At 38.5% G+C, this 17,223-nt stretch overlaps 1 long non-coding RNA gene across 1 annotated transcript; it reads left to right on the top strand.

Annotated features, from left to right (window-relative positions):
• Positions 1 to 5,966: 5,966 nt before the first annotated feature.
• On the top strand, positions 5,967 to 6,833 carry LOC127529094 (uncharacterized). The gene is made up of 3 exons (XR_007935752.1): positions 5,967 to 6,118; positions 6,217 to 6,338; positions 6,784 to 6,833. It is a non-coding gene; the product is annotated as an uncharacterized LOC127529094 (long non-coding RNA).
• Positions 6,834 to 17,223: the final 10,390 nt, after the last annotated feature.

The raw sequence follows: 17,223 nt of genomic DNA, 5'->3' as shown, positions 1-17,223 counted from the left end.
TGTATTATCATACAAATATTTTAGCGGTTCTGCAGTCAGGGGACTGCTGTGGGTGTTTACAGTTTGCTTAGACACACTGCAATAAGTTTGTTTTGTGTGGTGTGTGTGTGTTCCCTTTTTTATTATTATGCAGACAAGAGAAACTGGATGAGGCTTTGGTTGACATGGTCGTGAAGGATTAGCAACCCTTTACTATTGTTGAAGATAAAGGCTTCCAGGCTTTTGTTAACATACATCCTCCCAACCAGAAAGCCATTGAAATCCATGATTCAGGCCTGTGCAGTCAAGCAGAAAGCAATGCCTGAAGTAAAGCAGGCTGAATTTGCCAGTCTGACATCTGATATGTGGACCTCCAAGAATATGGATAGTTATCTAGGTGTCACATGCCTTTATATTACAGCTGAAGCTAAACTGGCCACAGTTCTTCTCGGTGTCAGGTGATTTCCCCAGACACATTGCTGCACATTTATGGAGTCCAAGAGTGTGCTACTGATGGACTAGGAAGTCAGTCAGCCAGTCAGACCAACCCGCTATATCCTAACACAGGGTCACGGGGGGTCTGCTGGAGCCAATCCTAGCCAGCACAGGGCACAAGTCAGGAACAAGCCCCGGGCAGGGCACCAGCCCACCGCAGGGTGCACACACACATACCCACACACCAAGCACAATTTAGGATCGCCAATGCACCTAACCTGCATGTTTTTGGACTATGTGAGGAAACCGGAGCACCCAGAGGAAGCGAACCCAGGTCTCCTTACTATAAGGCAGCAGCACTACCACTGCACCACCGTGCTGCCCACCTTTTAATGTTTTGTATAAAATTATTGTAAGACTACTTTAACACAACTAATTCTACACTAGTAATGAAATGTATTTGAATAATATGCTCATTGATTGTCAGTGTGCAAGAACAAAATGAAAATATTATCCAGCTGCCTATGATTCTGAAACCTAAACTGAGGCTTCAGCTATCGGCATCTGTTTGTGTGATTTATTCTTTGGTATTTTTAGTATGTCATTTATTCATTATTCAGTACTGTTTCATTATTTGCGTGAAAATGTGCAATGGAAATGTTATGATAAATTAACTCAGCTCATGGTTTTAGTGTCATGATTTTATCTCTTTAAAAAACCTTGTCAGTTATACTATTTTATTATATACAGCTTTACAGTCAGCACATCAAGATTTGTAGTATAATTTCAGATTTTTTTTACTGTAAAGAATTATTTTTTTAACCAGTAAATTACTGTTTTTATGCTAAAATGCTAAGAATTAAGGGACATTTTGTTGCTTTCAAAGTTTTTACAGTAGTACTGTATTTTCTAAATCCAGAGGGGGTAGCTAGAGCCTATCTCAGCAAGGAAGAATCACAAGCAGGAACAATCACTAGATGGGACACCAGCCCACTTGCAGGGTGAACACACACACACACACACACAAACAATAGGGCCAAATTAGACATCAATTCACCTAACCTGCATGTCTTTGGACCGTGGGAAGACAAACAAGTCCCCAAACAAGAACATGGGGAGAACATGCAAGATTCACAGACAGCACCCAGTACATGAACCCTGGTTTCATTTTTGCAAAGCAGCAGCTTTACCACCATGCTACTGTGCAGCCCCTTTATGGATCATGCATTTACAAAATATAAGTAAGAATATAAGTTTTAATGTTAACCCAATTTCACATATTTAAGTTGTTCCAAATAGTTTTATCTCATTGTTAACATTTTCAATTTATTTTGTGTCATGGAGAGAAATCAAATAACCCAGCCAACTTGATTAAGTTACTATAAAATCATTTTTTGTTTTTTATCAGTTATTGTGTGAAATTAAGTTTAAATTAGTTGATGTAAGCTGATGTGATTACTATTATTATTGAGTCAGCTCAACTTATTAAATAATGTTTGCAATTCAGAAAGTTTAACAAAATCATTATATTTGAATTTTAACCTTGGAGCCATTAGTTATTTATGGCTAAAGGTCCCAAGAATAATTTTTTAGAGTGATGTTAAAAAAAACTAGTTTGTACATTGTATTTTTGTAAAGACACTGAAATTCAAACAACCTCTTGGTATAGCAGATGATGACAAATGACAGACATTGAAGAAGTGAAAAAACAGAGGCATTGTTAATTGGTTTCAGTGTTATCCTTCTGTATTTTCATGTGGTTAGTGGAACTTACCAAGTTTGTTATAATTTGGCCTACTCTTTGCACCACAAACGTAACCCACACAAAAAAAAATGCATACAAAGGACCCTAACCACTTAAGCACTGATTATGAGTGAGGCTTGCGTAGCTTATGACGCTTATTATTGTATGATTTTATTATGTGCTTAAAAATGATATTGGTTACATTACTGGGGTTTTGATACACAGAGAATTGAGTCCTGTCATTTGTTTTGTGAAATAATCCTTGGTTTAAAAGCTGAATTTCATTCTATGTCTTTTTGAACATTATTTTGTTTTGGCTATGGCTACTACCAGCTGGTGGGATTCACAATGCCTGTTTCCATGATGATGTATCCCATGATGCCCAGGGACCAAGTTGCAGTGACACGTTATTTCTCCTGTTCCTTACACATGTTTTTCTTACTAATTTGTTTTTAGTCAAAACAACCACCCCTCAGTACTCCATATAGGGACCCACCAGCTTTAACATGAACATAAAGGTGTCTCCAGATATAACCTAGAACCAAAGTCACCTTGATCACCTAGAGCAATACACATAAAGCTTGACATACTCTGATCCCGGAGAACAACTTAATGTAGATACATGGAGGCTGATACACCTTGGTAATGCCACTTACTAAAAAACAATATGTGTCCCACTGTCTGGTGCTCTTTTGGGATGCCTCCCTCAGCCTGCTATACAGTATGCAAGCAATGTATAGATTTTTATTAAAATAGAAAAATAGCAAATTAACTGAATGAAAGAAAAGATTGAAAATAATTAATTTTAGTAAAGTGAAGCCCTAATACACCCTTGCTTTAAAGTAAGAAAGTTTAAATAATATGTTCTAAAAAGATGATGGCAAGGTCTGTATCAGATACTCCCTTTAATTGGTAAAAAATGGATTAAACAACCAGAACGCCCAGAAATGCAGAATGAAAACCAGGATGAAAATATTGCTAAAAAGTTAAAAATGGAAAAAAAAACAGTATCCCCATATAACTACTTAATACCCTTTAACAGATATTTACCAAACATAGATGTTAGTAATTTAATAATTGACCCCAAAACACAGAAACTGGGAAATAACAGCTCACTTAATTAAAACAGAAGTTGATTAGAACAAAAACCCACAGCTACAGTGAGTCCACAGGGCTTAGTTTGTGAACCATTGCTCTACCCCATTATACCAGCAGTCTTGCTGAAAAAGGGGTTCAGACTGTAAAATGAAGTGAAGAAAACAGCAGTGAGGATCTGTGTCTTGCTATCCTGAATTATAGAGCATCGCCATAACAATATGGCTAATCTCCAGCTGAATTACTCATGAACAGAATGTTAAGAACAAGCTGAACATATTCTTCAAAATACAGGCCAATACTTCCAGAAGGGGCACAAATATAACCAATTATATGATAAAACAGCACTATCCTTAAGTACACTAGAGAGACCTGGTACAAGTCAGATACAATAGAAGGTGGGGGCAAATTGCAAAGGCTCTCAAAGAGGCAGCACCAAGATTGTTTGATTTACTTACTGAGAATAGAAATTGACTGAAAATCCTACCAAGTGAATTGTGTTTTCGTAAGTTTAATGAAGAATTCATGAATGCAAATAACTACACATTTTTTGGGAAAAATGACCAAACCATTGTGATATACCCAGTGAATTTGGTCAACCTGAAGGATTACTCTGGTGCATGTCATAAAGGCAAAATGATTGTGATTAAGTAGAAGGGCACTAAAGACATTAGCCTATTAAGCATTGTTCGCAATGCTGGAGGTGAGAGCAGAAAAGCAGGTCTTTGAACTTTGGATGTGCAAAGTAATTAAAAAGTGTGTAGTGGGCTTTTCCATATAATCTTTTCATCTGCATGAGTATATATATATATATATATATATATATATATATATATATATATATATATATATATATATATATATATATATAACGGTATCACCGTTTTGATCATAGATACATCATAACTCAGATCATAGCCTAGAAGCACCTGGGAATTATAGAAAATTAAATAAGAAATAAGCAGACTGTTTACTACGGTGTGGGAGTGTAAAGTTGACAGTTAAACAAAAAATAATCACAAAATAATAACCCATGCAGAGTAAAATCTTCAATGTTGTTTAGTGTTGTTTTTTCAGTGTTAATTTTTTCTCAGTTAACAAGTGTTGATTCCGGTGCTGATTTGAGGACATCAAAATTAGGAGTGTTACAGAGTGTTTGGATTGAGTGTTATTTTGGGGAATAGGTACACGGTTCTTCCTTTATTTATTGGATAATAAGAGTTTATTATAGTGTTATAATGGAAATTGCTGAAAAATGCCCTCAGTTGACAAGGGGTTAAATAAATAACTATAGAGAAAATAAATAAATGAATACATTATTTAATTAATGAAGAAATAAATAACATATATTCCTAGTTAAAAATAATCAATTATATCATGTCATTTGTATCACCCAATAACAACATATACTTAATTTTTCATAGGTTTATTTATCTAAACATGTATTTATTTAATTTTGACAAAAATATCCCTCTATTTTAGATATATTTATGTTCGTAAATATTGTATGTAGCAATAACTAAGTTAAAAAAAATGTAATGACAATTTAAGTTGCATTAGACAATATTAGCCTGTTCTACCTAGATTGGTAAACAGCTGCTCTCTCTACGTTAACATCGAAGTTCTTTTTATTAGGGGTCATCATGCTGGTGAAGTTGAATTACCTTCAAGTGAAGAAATACATTAAATTGCTAGGTGGATTAAAATTTGAGGAGTTTCTAAACAAAGGTAAGCTTGAATTTAATTAAGCGTTAGCTAATGTTTCTTCTGATTTGAAAAATTCATTTTATTGACATTTATTATCAGATTTCTCCTGTTTCAGTGGAAAAAATTTGGGCTTACAGCAAATGATGCACTTCAAGTCTTTGATGAAACAGATACTAATGTGGAGGAAGGTATTTTTCAAGAGTTGATTCAGAGCAACCCACAGATATGCTTCACAGTAAAATGTTCTCCACAAGGACTATTTGCTGACCTGGATGTTTCTGATGGTGTATAATTTCTTTCAGAAATGTTCAAATGTCTTCATAAAATATTTGAAAATTAATCAATGTTGATCTTCCCTGTTTGAAAAAAGAATTTTCACCCACAGCTACCGCAACACCAAGTGCATGCACTGAAATGCTTTCATACTTCAGTGATGTAGAATGGTTGTAGAGAACACAGCCAAACCTGTCTGCAAGTTCAAACTCTAGTAATGACAGAGCAGGTGGGAGGTTTGGTAAGTACAAACATCCATCCATCCATCCATTATCTAACCCGCTGAATCCGAACACAGGGTCACGGGGGTCTGCTGGAGCCAATCCCAGCCAACACAGGGCACAAGGCAGGAACCAGTCCCGGGCAGGGTGCCAACCCACCGCAGGACACACACAAACACACCCAGCACACACTAGGGCCAATTTAGAATCGCCAATCCACCTAATTTGCATGTCTTTGGACTGTGGGAGGAAACCAGAGTGCCCGGAGAAAACCCACGCAGACACGGGGAGAACATTGCAAACTCCACACTGGGAGGACCTTTGAAGCGAATCCAGGTCCCCAGGTATCCCAACTGCGAGGCAGCAGCGCTACCCACTGCACCACCATGCCGCCCAAGTACAAACATTCCCTTCTATTTATTTCTAGGTTTAAGGAATTAAGTGTGATTCAGACATGATGGCTTTGTGTTGTTTTCCTGTATGCAATTTCATTAGGTGAATCAAGACTTCATTTTGTTGTTGACTACTGAAATATCTGCAAAATTGCTTCAGCAGTGGGAGACGACATTCAAGCAGAAAGTCATCAAAGAAGCAAAACCTCTCACTTTGATAGCAGGACTTCAAAGTTATATCAGTGCAGCAGAGAAACAACAGTGTGAAAATTGTAAGTGGTATTTTTAAGTTTTAAATAACAGGCAAGGCTCTCTGTTCTACACATTAATTCATATTTCTGAGCATTGACTCCTTTTCATTTTCCATCAGACTGGGATGGTAACATTTCCTCTTTCTTGCTACTGTTGTATTTGCTACCACCTTCTGCATGGAGAAACAAGGCTAAAATCAGTCCAACTGATGCTGTTGACAGGCTTGTACATTTTCATAAGGTAAATTTACTAATGTGAGATTAATGTTTTGCAATGATTAATACAGTCATACATGATTTTTTTTTTTTGGTTGATTGATACTGAAGGGAGTTGTTCTCTTGCTTTTCACCCAAGATCAATATATAATGTTAATTTTTTAAGTGTTATTGGTGACATGTAAATTTAATATAAATTTTAACTATATCGTAGTGGTGTGTACTTATCTTTGTTTTCTAGCATAAGTTCTTCTTCCCTTTGAACATGACATGAATTGCAAACACTTGTAACTTGTAATTGCTGACAACATCCAAACTTACTGTTTTAAATTTTAGCTGTAGCACTTTTCATATTTTCAACCTGATAAAATGTTATTCATTTTTTGAAGTGTTTAATGTATTAAATAATTCTGTTCTGTTTTGAAATTGCTGTGTATTTATCAAATGCATCATGTGTCATTCTGTTACAGTCCTGTACCAGCATTGAAGAATGTCTCAGCAGGAGAGAACGTCACCAACCTACTTGCAGTAGGACGAACCAAGAAGAGGATCAAAAATTTTGATGTGGTTGTTGACAAGCAGTTTTTTTTACTTCTTCAGGAACCACCTCCCTGAGCGACATAGATGAACTTTTCAAAGTTCATTATGTTTTTAACCTTGCCTATGAAGAATCTCTGGAAAATGTCTAGAGCCTTTTATTTAATACTAGCAAAATACCCACGCTTCGCAGCGGAGAAGTAGTGTGTTAAAGAGGTTATGAAAAAAAAAGGAAACATTTTAAAAATAACGTAACATGATTGTCAATGTAATTGTGTTGTCATTGTTATAACTGTTGCTGTCTTTTATATATATATATATATATATATATATATATATATATATATATATATATATATATATATATATATATATATATATATATATATATATATTATATATATATATATACACACACACATAAACATTTATATACATATACATATATATACATATGTACATATACACATCTACATATATATACACACATACATAAACACACACATAAGACTTACTGACTGAAACGGGCTTTCATTGACAATCATGTTACGTTATTTTTAAAATGTTTCCTTTTTTTTTCATAACCTCTTTAACACACTACTTCTCCGCTGCGAAGCACGGGTATTTTGCTAGTATATATATATATATATATATATATATATACATATACACACATACATGCAGTTTTAATAACACAGAAATCAATATAAACATTAACATCATTATCATATGAGAATATGAAGTAATATATAAGAAGCACATTTCATATAAATATAAATTATTAAACAGTAAAATCTTCTTCTGTAATTTGCTACCGTGGCAATTTGTGTGTCTGTCCAGGATTTTAAATGACCTGTAGCTCGCAAACCGTTTCACCTATACACTTGAAATGTGGTACACATATAGTACGTCACGTCTACTATCCGCTTTATGGGTGATGATTGTTTTACTCTTTTTATGTTTATTTTATTTTATTGTAGAATCAACTCCTATCTGCGCACAGCAGGGCAGCCGTGGGCGGATGCGTATGGTGTATTCACTCCATGTTATCGTGCATTGCGCTGTCAGTGGTATTTTGATAAAAGAATTTGAGCAACATATAAGAAGCGTATAAATTATTAAACAGTAAAACATTAACATTTAAGAAGTAAAGTTACATTAAGTACTACTGCAGTGCCTTCGGGTATACCTCATTTTTTGTTTGCCCATTACATGCTTAAATGTATACATTTTTTGGTGCACCTACCCGAGAACACGCGACATATAACCGAGCGTGGGAGAAGCATGGATTTTAAACACGCGTTGAGTTGATCTGCTGGTCTCCCTCGTGGAATAACTGGTAATGTTTGACTAAAATCTACAGCGAGTAAAATGACATTACCTCCTATTTTTTTTTTTTACGATCTCTGAGATCTTGCTTTTTTCGGTTCAAGGCTTCATAAGCTCTTTTATGTTGTATGGTGTACTTATCCCAAACCATCATCTTTGAATGTTGCAAGACTTTCGCCTTGTATGTAGATCGGGGTAATTACATTCATTGCATTCCTAGTCTGAATCACAATCTGATTGTATGGGTGGTTACCTGGCACTGTAGGGTTGCCACCCGTCCTTTAAAATACGGAATCGTGCCGCGTTTGAGAATGAAATTGCGCGTCCCGTTTTGAATCAATACTGGACGGGATTTATCCCGTATTTTTTTTATCATTTTTTTTTTAAAGCAGCGTCTCATGCAAACCATCCCACACGCATTTTATGAAGATGCCTCCTTTCCTACTTTTGATTGGGTAATACTTGATGTCATCGTTAGTTTGATTGGTGTTTTTAACTGTCCAGTGAGGAGGGCGTGTCTTTTAAGTAGAGTCTGCAAAGTGTTGGCACTGAGATGTGGCGTCAGCGCCATAGTTGAAGCCCCTAACGTTGCGGTCAGCAAGTCGGCTAACATCCGCCATGTGCCGTCTTTCAGTTGCGAGAAGCAGATCATAGAATGGTTGAAACTGTTGCCCCTAACGTTGCGCCACGGCGTGTGGTTCGTTTATACCTCGTGTCTTCTCATTAAAGTTTTATCTCGTGAATATGTTATTGCAATCCGCAGCGGGAGCGTTTCTATAAACTTAATTTAAACTTACGTTTTACACCGTGCTTTGTTTCCCTTATGAACATGCTTGTATGCTTAACTCGCTCCGTTCTCAATTGTTTAATTAATTTTTTGCTCTTCGCTGTTTGCGGCTCTTCCTCCATTTCCCCCTACTTCGTTCTTTTATCTCGCGAATATGTTATTGCAATCCTTAACGGGAGCGTTTCAATAAACTGATTGAAAATAGTTTTGCATTTACCTTTTTAGTAAAAGGCGAGCTTTTAAGCCTGAGAAATCACCCCGTAAATGCACACGTTTAATTGGACATGTGTTAATATGTATGGTTACACAGTATTAAAAGACAGTGAACAACGTCAGTTACCTTTGTTCCCGCGTTTGATAAAAGGTGAGCTTTTAAGCCTGAGAAATCACCCCGTAAATGCACACGTTTAATTGCACATGTGTTAATATGTATGCTTACACAGTATTAAAAGACAGTCAAAAATTAACGTCATTTACCTTCGTTCCCGCGTGTGACTCGTGCTGTAAATCTCTTCCTTGTTTTTAGTTCACGTGATTGCGTAGGAGGCGTGATGACGCGATACGTGACTCCGCCTCCTCCATTACAGTGTATGGACAAAAAATATGTTCCAGTTATGACCATTACGCTTTGAATTTCGAAATGAAACCTGCCTAACTTTTGTAAGTAAACTGTAAGGAATGAGCCTGCCAAATTTCAGCCTTCCACCTACACGGGAAGTTGGAGAATTAGTGATGAGTGAGTCAGTCAGTGAGTGAGTGAGTGAGTCAGTCAGTCAGTGAGGGCTTTGCCTTTTATTATTATAGATTATACTTTTTAAATGATCACCACTAGCACTTTACTATTTATTCTTTACACAATTTCCATGTACAGTATATAGTACTGTGTATATTGATGAGCTCAGTGTTACAGAGCAGTGTTTACACAAAACGATTAATAGCAGCTGTACATGTACATGTACAAATATGTAAATTAACCCTTGTATCCCCTATAAATTGCCATTCAGACTTGGCTTTTTTACTTATTTAAATGCTCTTCCTTGGGAAACCTGATTTTTTTTGTTTTATTGGTTTTGAAAATTTTTGTAAACAGTTTTGTTTAATGAAACAAGCATTTTGAAAAATCTTGATTCATGTCTTTTTTGTAATCTGGTGTATAATGTGTATACAATAAAAATGTTATTAATGTGACATTAGCTTCTAAATAAAATGTGTTGCCGTAACTTAATATTGCATCTAAAATAATACAATGCCAGATATACTAAGACTCACTATTAACATATTGACACTCCACACTTGACAGGTGCTGAAATCAACACTGAAAGAGTTATTTTTTTTAACACCAGCAGAGTGTTTTGGGAATTTAGTTTACATCAAGTGTATGTTCAAAACACTGCTTGTGTTAAAAAATTAATTCTTACAGTGTTGATTTCTACACCTGACAAGTGTGAAAAATATAACACTACACAAAGTGTAACTTTAACTAGTGTCACAGGAGGCTGGGGGACAGACCCGGCTGGGACTCCTGGAAGGACCAAGAGGTGGCACATTCGTCCTCCGGACTACAAGGGGGTAACCACCCTGAATCGGAAGAGGGTCACGGAAGGGGAGCAAGGAGGCTCAAGCCCGTTGGGGCCTCTGGTTACCGCCAGGGGGCACCTCGAGCCTCAGAGAGCCCGGGAACCATCTACTTCCGCCACACTGGGGAAGATGGACGATGATCCTTCCAGGGACACCTGGAGTGCTTCTAGGTGCTCTCCTGACACTTCCGCCACACCAGGAAGTGTCGTCAGGCAGAGCACCTGGAGCTCGTCCGGGTGAGAATAAAAGGGGCCACCTCACTCCAAGCAGTGAGCTGGAGTCGGGATTGGGAGCAGGACGAAGCTCCCGTGGAGAGAGGAAAGGCGGCCCAGGGACATTGAGAGAAAGGCCGTGAGAAAGGTGATTTGGACGAGGAGCACAGTGTGTTGTGCGGGACAGTGTTGTGTTTGTTGGAGAACTGCAAATAAAGGTGCATTTTTGTATAAAGATGTGGTCTTCGACTTTTGGTGTCCGGGCAAGTCTCACACTAGATTTGGTGTGAACCTATATAAACTCTGAAGAAAAGTTAAAGTGAACACTGTAGGTGTGAAATTAATACTTTGGATTTTGCTGTGTGCATGCAAAAGCCAGATATTTTCAATGTTTTTAGTTTTGCCTGCTTTCAGTGTCCAGTTTTCACAGAGTGTAGTTGAACTTTATTTTCAGTTTATGTAAAAAAATTGCCAGGAGATGTCACTAGAGAAGTGAATGTCAAATACGTCAAAACCTCGAAACAGTTTACGGAACATATGCTTGAATGTTTCACACATCACAAAGCTTTACTCTATCCGTATTATGCTATCTTCGTTGTAGTGAGAAGTCAATCAAAATGACACCTTTTATTGGCTAACTAAAAAGATTACAATATACAGACTTTTGAGGCAACTCAGGTCCCTTCTTCAGGCAAGATGTAATACAGAAGCTGGAGTTCCCTGTGTTTATGTACACACTAGGAAAAGTAACAACATTGGTAAATCTTTAAGTGAATATCTTTGTTGTAAATCTCAGCCTATGCCCACCCTCCCAATCAAACCCCCCTCCCCACCCCCCAAGTGACCCAGTACAGTACAGTCACTCAGTACAATCTAATCAGGGCATGAGGGAAAACAGTAATTTTGATATTCAGAATATTCCATTAGTCAAAAACGCTACAAAACAGACACGAAAGTGACAGCACTCAAACAAGAGCAAAAAAAAAAGACCTAATGTACAAGACAACAAACACTATTACCACAAAATGGAGGTCTTTGTGAAATTTATCAGGTATAAAAACTATTTTAAGAAGCACAGCCTTTAGCTAGAAGTCACTCTTCTCTTATTGATTGCACACCATGTTTTGATTTGTCTAATTATGAACATTTTCCGATCCTTCACGGACCTTTTCAAGAAGGATATCTAACCAACATGGTCAGAACAGATATAATCTGACTAGATTGCTGTTTTATCTCTCTTTTGCCTGTTTTTGGCTGGTCTTAAATTAGTGTACACATATCTTTCCCTTTAATGAATAATGGGTGTGTTATGAAATTAATTGAGATAGTAAACTACGTATTGTCAGCTTTTTGTTCTTATTGTGTGGTGCTTTGTTGCTGTGGGTTCTAAGCATATATTTTGAATTATGTACTCCAACCCCGAACTTTAAGTGGAAGAGCGCTATATAAAATTGAATTAAATGTAACTGAATGCATGTCAGGACTGGCCTCATGCACTGTCGCTTCATCAGAATGCTAAATCCTGTTGGATTATGCTCCAGTTTTCCAATTCAAGCAACTAATACAGCGCTAGTTTATTGAAAATTCCTCATACGAATTTTTATATTTTTGACGATTTTTTTCCAACTCTGTTATATTAACTTAATACCGCCACAATCATTCTGTAGCAAAAAAGGAAAAAAGGGGCTGGGTTTACGAACCAATGCAAATAGGCTTAACCCATCCCACAGGCTGCTGTTTGTTTTGTACTAGCAACAAATCGGAAATAAGTCTAGAATAGGTGCCAGCGTCTACTAACAAGTCAGTTATTGTTGATAGTTAAATATAGGAGACAATAATTACGACGAAAAGAAGGATTATGGAAAACCATCTGTTGGATGTGACTGTCCTATGGATAACACTTCCATCCATCCATTTTCCAACCCGCTGAATCCGAACACAGGGTCACGGGGGTCTGCTGGAGCCAATCCCTGCCAACACAGGTGTCAGAGGGGGAACACTTTTACATTTTTTTTGTGCACTGGGTGATTCCATTAGGCACCCACTGTTGGGACTGGGGGGTGAGAAGTTAAAAGGCTGTCTGTACTTATTAATGGTATTTGCTGTCCTGCAAGGGAGTCACTGCTTTGAAGTTTGGCCTTAGAAGAATGTCTGTATTTACCTGGCTTGGAAATATTGGTTTCTAATCAGCATGTCTGTACTTATTAATGGTATTTGCTGTCTTGCAAGGGAGTCACTGCTTTGAAGTCTGGCCTTGGTAGATGCCTGTATTTACCTGGCTTGGAAATATTGGTGCCTAATCAGCATATCTGTACTTATTAATGTTTGGTAACCATACATTTTGTTAACTTGTGTTTTTATTAATTGTTAAACCCAGGCAATTTAGATGTGCCATTGATTAAACTGTTTGTCCAGGACTGACAACAGCAGGGGCTGAAGTAAATATAAACTCCTGGCCAGCAGAAGGCAGGAGGGAGAGTCCACAGGAAACGCTGCCAAGACACTCGGACAGGGCACAGGGGCTCGCAGGCAGACAAGGGTACCTGGCTGGCACGACGTGAGGCACAAGGACGGCAACATTTACTTCCAGGGAGGAAGAGACAGCTCCACAAGGAGACGCCAGTTGAGGGTCCAGCGAAAGTGGGAAGCCGCATGAGAGGACCAAGCGAAGCTGACAGACGAGGAATGAGGCATGCCTAGGTCCCAGCCACACAAGGAGCCCAGAGTGGAAGAAAAAGGAACAACGAAGAGACGCTGACAGGGAGTCAACAATTTGACCCAACTTCTGCCGGGGAACAGAGTGCATCCATGGACAGTTGAACAATTAAGTGTTGGGGTAACACAGTGCCCAAACTGGACTCTGCACCACTAAAGGTTGTATCCTCCAATTCTTGTTTTTAACGGACTTTTAGAGGGTGGACTGTGTATTTTCCTTTTAAAAAAAGGGAAATTGATTCCTGATATGTTTAGTTTTTGTTATGTTCGTTCATCTTTTTAATGTACCTTATATTGTTTCGTGTAATAGAACCTACTGTTGCTTTTTTCTAAAATTACTGTTGTGTCTTTCATTGTGTGTTTACTCACCGCCCAATTTAAAGAAACCTGTGTGCTATTATTGGTAAATTTCAGGAGTTCCCAGTCTCTTAATAAAACTGGGTGGCGTAGTCGGATATTTTAATGGTGTCTAAGTTAGATTACCTATAAGTGTGACCAGACACCTGTGACACAGGGCACAAGGCAGGAATCAATCCCAGGCAGGGTGCCAACCCACTGCAGTGGGTAACACTTGCGGGTGAGAATTTATATTTAACGGAAGTTAAAATGCATCCTCAAAAACTTCCATCCATCCATTTTCCAACCCGCTGAATCCGAACACAGTGTCACGGGGGTCTGCTGGAGCCAATCCCAGCCAACACAGGGCACAAGGCAGGAACCAATCCCGGGCAGGGTGCCAACCCACCGCAGGACACACACACAAACACAACCACACACCAAGCACACACTAGGGCCAATTTAGAATCGCCAGTCCACCTAACCTGCATGTCTTTGGATTGTGGGAGGAAACCGGAGCGCCCGGAGGAAACCCACGCAGACACGGGGAGAACATGCAAACTCCACGCAGGGAGGACCCGGGAAGCGAACCCAGGTCCCCAGATCTCCCAACTGCGAGGCAGCAGCGCTACCCACTGCGCCACCGTGCCGCCCCCTTCCTCAAAAACTTATTTGCATTAAAAAATATGAAAAGGAACGGACATACTTTCCGACAGTATGATTAAAATATATGTAATGTTCCTTATTACAAAACACGATAACATGCAAGCTGGTAGTTCAGAAACAAATTCAAATATTTAAACAGTTCACATTCTGTGTCACGTATTAACTTTATATTATTTTTATTAATTCAAAAGTTATTGAGAGATAATGATGAATAATGTAAAATCTGCTAATTTGTTATTGCCCAGACATCTTTGATTTAAAGTTGTAGCGGGGCTACATAGTAGTAATAGTGTTGTCAGTCTTAGTACCATGTGCGTCTTGTTTCCATCGTCCCGTTTGCTGTTTGTGTGTCAGTGAATGTCGTCCCCATAAAGGGGAACGGATGATGGGAGGAGACCGCAGTCTCAATCCTGGAAAACACCTGTTTGCTATTAATCAATTACATCCATCACAGGACTATTTAAGCAATCAGGAGGGAACAGAAAAAGAAAGGAGGTAGCTTTTTATTTTCACGACCACGAGCCATTTGTACCTGCTGTATTCCACATCGCGCATTTTCATCCAGTTTGTTTTTCAATCCGCTGGACTTACTTCAATTAGTCATGGGCGGAGTGAAGCCTCACGAAGCATCAACACGTTTGAAGCAATTGTGCGAAGCATTTGACACTCGCCTCTCTAGTGACACCTCCTGGTCATTTTCATTAACGTTACAGAAACTTATGATCCACTTCAATGACGTCTGTTAAAACTCTTATTGCTTTTATATTTTCGCAGCTACAGACTGACAACGAAGAGAAGGGAACGTCAGCAGCTTCTAGTGTCTGATGTCTAAAAAATATAAATATAACTAACGCCGACAGGCAGAATGCACTATACGATAGCAAGAGTTAAACAAAATAAGACGCCTCACCTCATGGATTCCCGGCTCTTTCAATTAGTATTTACTTTTGCATTGTATCATTATAATCGCTCCTGTTATTAGTATTATAATTAAACCTGATCATTTCTTGAGATCACATTTAATAGCCTTAAATGTCTTCTTTGGTCTGACTTAATTAAAACGGAGTAGACAGAAAATAAAGGTTTATCCCTGTACTTTGCCATGATATAGGTAAGCACATTTGAGAAAGAAAATGTGAAATCCTTAAATCACAGATGTTATTATTCGATCAAGTATTAAACTATCCATCCATTGTCCAACCCACTGAATCCAAACACAGGGTCACAGGAGCCAATCCCAGCCAACACAGGGCAGGAACCAATCCCGGGCAGGGTGCCAACCCACCACAGGACACACACAAACACACCCACACACTAGGGCCAATTTAGAATCGCCAATCCATGTCTTTGGACTGTGGGAGGAAACCGGAGCGCCCAGGGGAAACCCACGCAGACACGGGGAGAACATGCAAACTCCACACAGGGAGGACCCAGGAAGCGAACCCGGGTCCCCAGGTCTCCCAACTGCGAGGCAGCAGCTCTACCCACTGCGCCACCGTGTTAAACTATTTCATTTATTAATACTTTACAATATTTTTTGGAGCTCAAAAGTAACAAGTTCGCTATTAGAAAAGACGCCGTCAGTGGCTCAATTAACTAAGGTGGTTGCTTTTCAAACTCTGAGCGTAGTGCTAGCCCGAGTTCGATCCGAACTAAAGACTCATCATAATTAATAAAAATTCAAAAAATAATCTCAAGTGAAATCTTTATAACCAATTTGAACTAAATAGGCTAATTTTGAGAGATACTGTGAAAGGATCGCATAAGAGATCTGTTCGTGAATCAGCCCCACTTAGAATCGCCATCAAAATGCGATGACTAATTGCGTAAGGCAGCTCACGTATTTGCATTAATTCATCTTCTATTCATCGCCATTTGACGTCCATGAACCCCTCCATTGAATAAGGTGATAACAAACCCACTGTGGTAGATCAGGTTGAATTTGCTCTGCTGCACCAAACATTCAAAGGTGTCAATCCAGAGCTCATCAGAGAGGCTGAGAGACACGTCGCAGATCAGTCACCGGCACACCGACATACAGACACACACGGGACACTCCAAGGTGAGCAGTGCATGGATCAAGGTCGGCATTAAAGATCCTCTTGAGTGCTGAGGCAACAACAAAAAGCAGCGGGATAAACACATCCGGGCCTGCTGCTGAAAAAGCATTTGCTTTTAACAACAGCATCCCTCCCTCGTGAACACATCTTCAAGGTCCGGACAGGCGATTAGGAAAAAGTTGTCTTAGTCACAGCACAGTGCAATAATAAAACATTTCCTAAAACATATAGTTGTCCAGTGTGTATCATTCCTAAGCAATCTTCCAGTTATAGAGGCGCAATCCCAGTTACTAATACATTCATCGTGTAGCTCCCCCCACCCTCACTCAAAGTAAGAACACATTCCACCTTATTAATTTAATATTTAAAATTTTAAACCACTAAACCCGCCATCAACAACTACAATAACAGTTGAAATCGTCAAATATTTTTTTTTGTTATAGACATAAAACAAGATGCCCATTTCCATTTGATATATCTTTACTAGTGTTCTCGCCTTGCTCGCTCTCGGTCCACGGTGGAATTTGCTGTTAATTAATACCTTCCTCTTGTGTTAGGGTCTGCACCGACCCGTTTTAAATTTTAAATGCATACAAGAATCACATAAATTTGTTTATTGCATCAAGGCTTTTTGACTTTGTCAGGAACCTCTATTTCAACAAAATAAAGCAAAAAAAAAATATTTTTACT

This window comes from Erpetoichthys calabaricus, chromosome 9, assembly GCF_900747795.2.
Source record: "Erpetoichthys calabaricus chromosome 9, fErpCal1.3, whole genome shotgun sequence".
Taxonomy (NCBI): Eukaryota; Metazoa; Chordata; class Cladistia; order Polypteriformes; family Polypteridae; genus Erpetoichthys; species Erpetoichthys calabaricus.
This window is presented reverse-complemented; position numbering and strand designations above follow the sequence as displayed.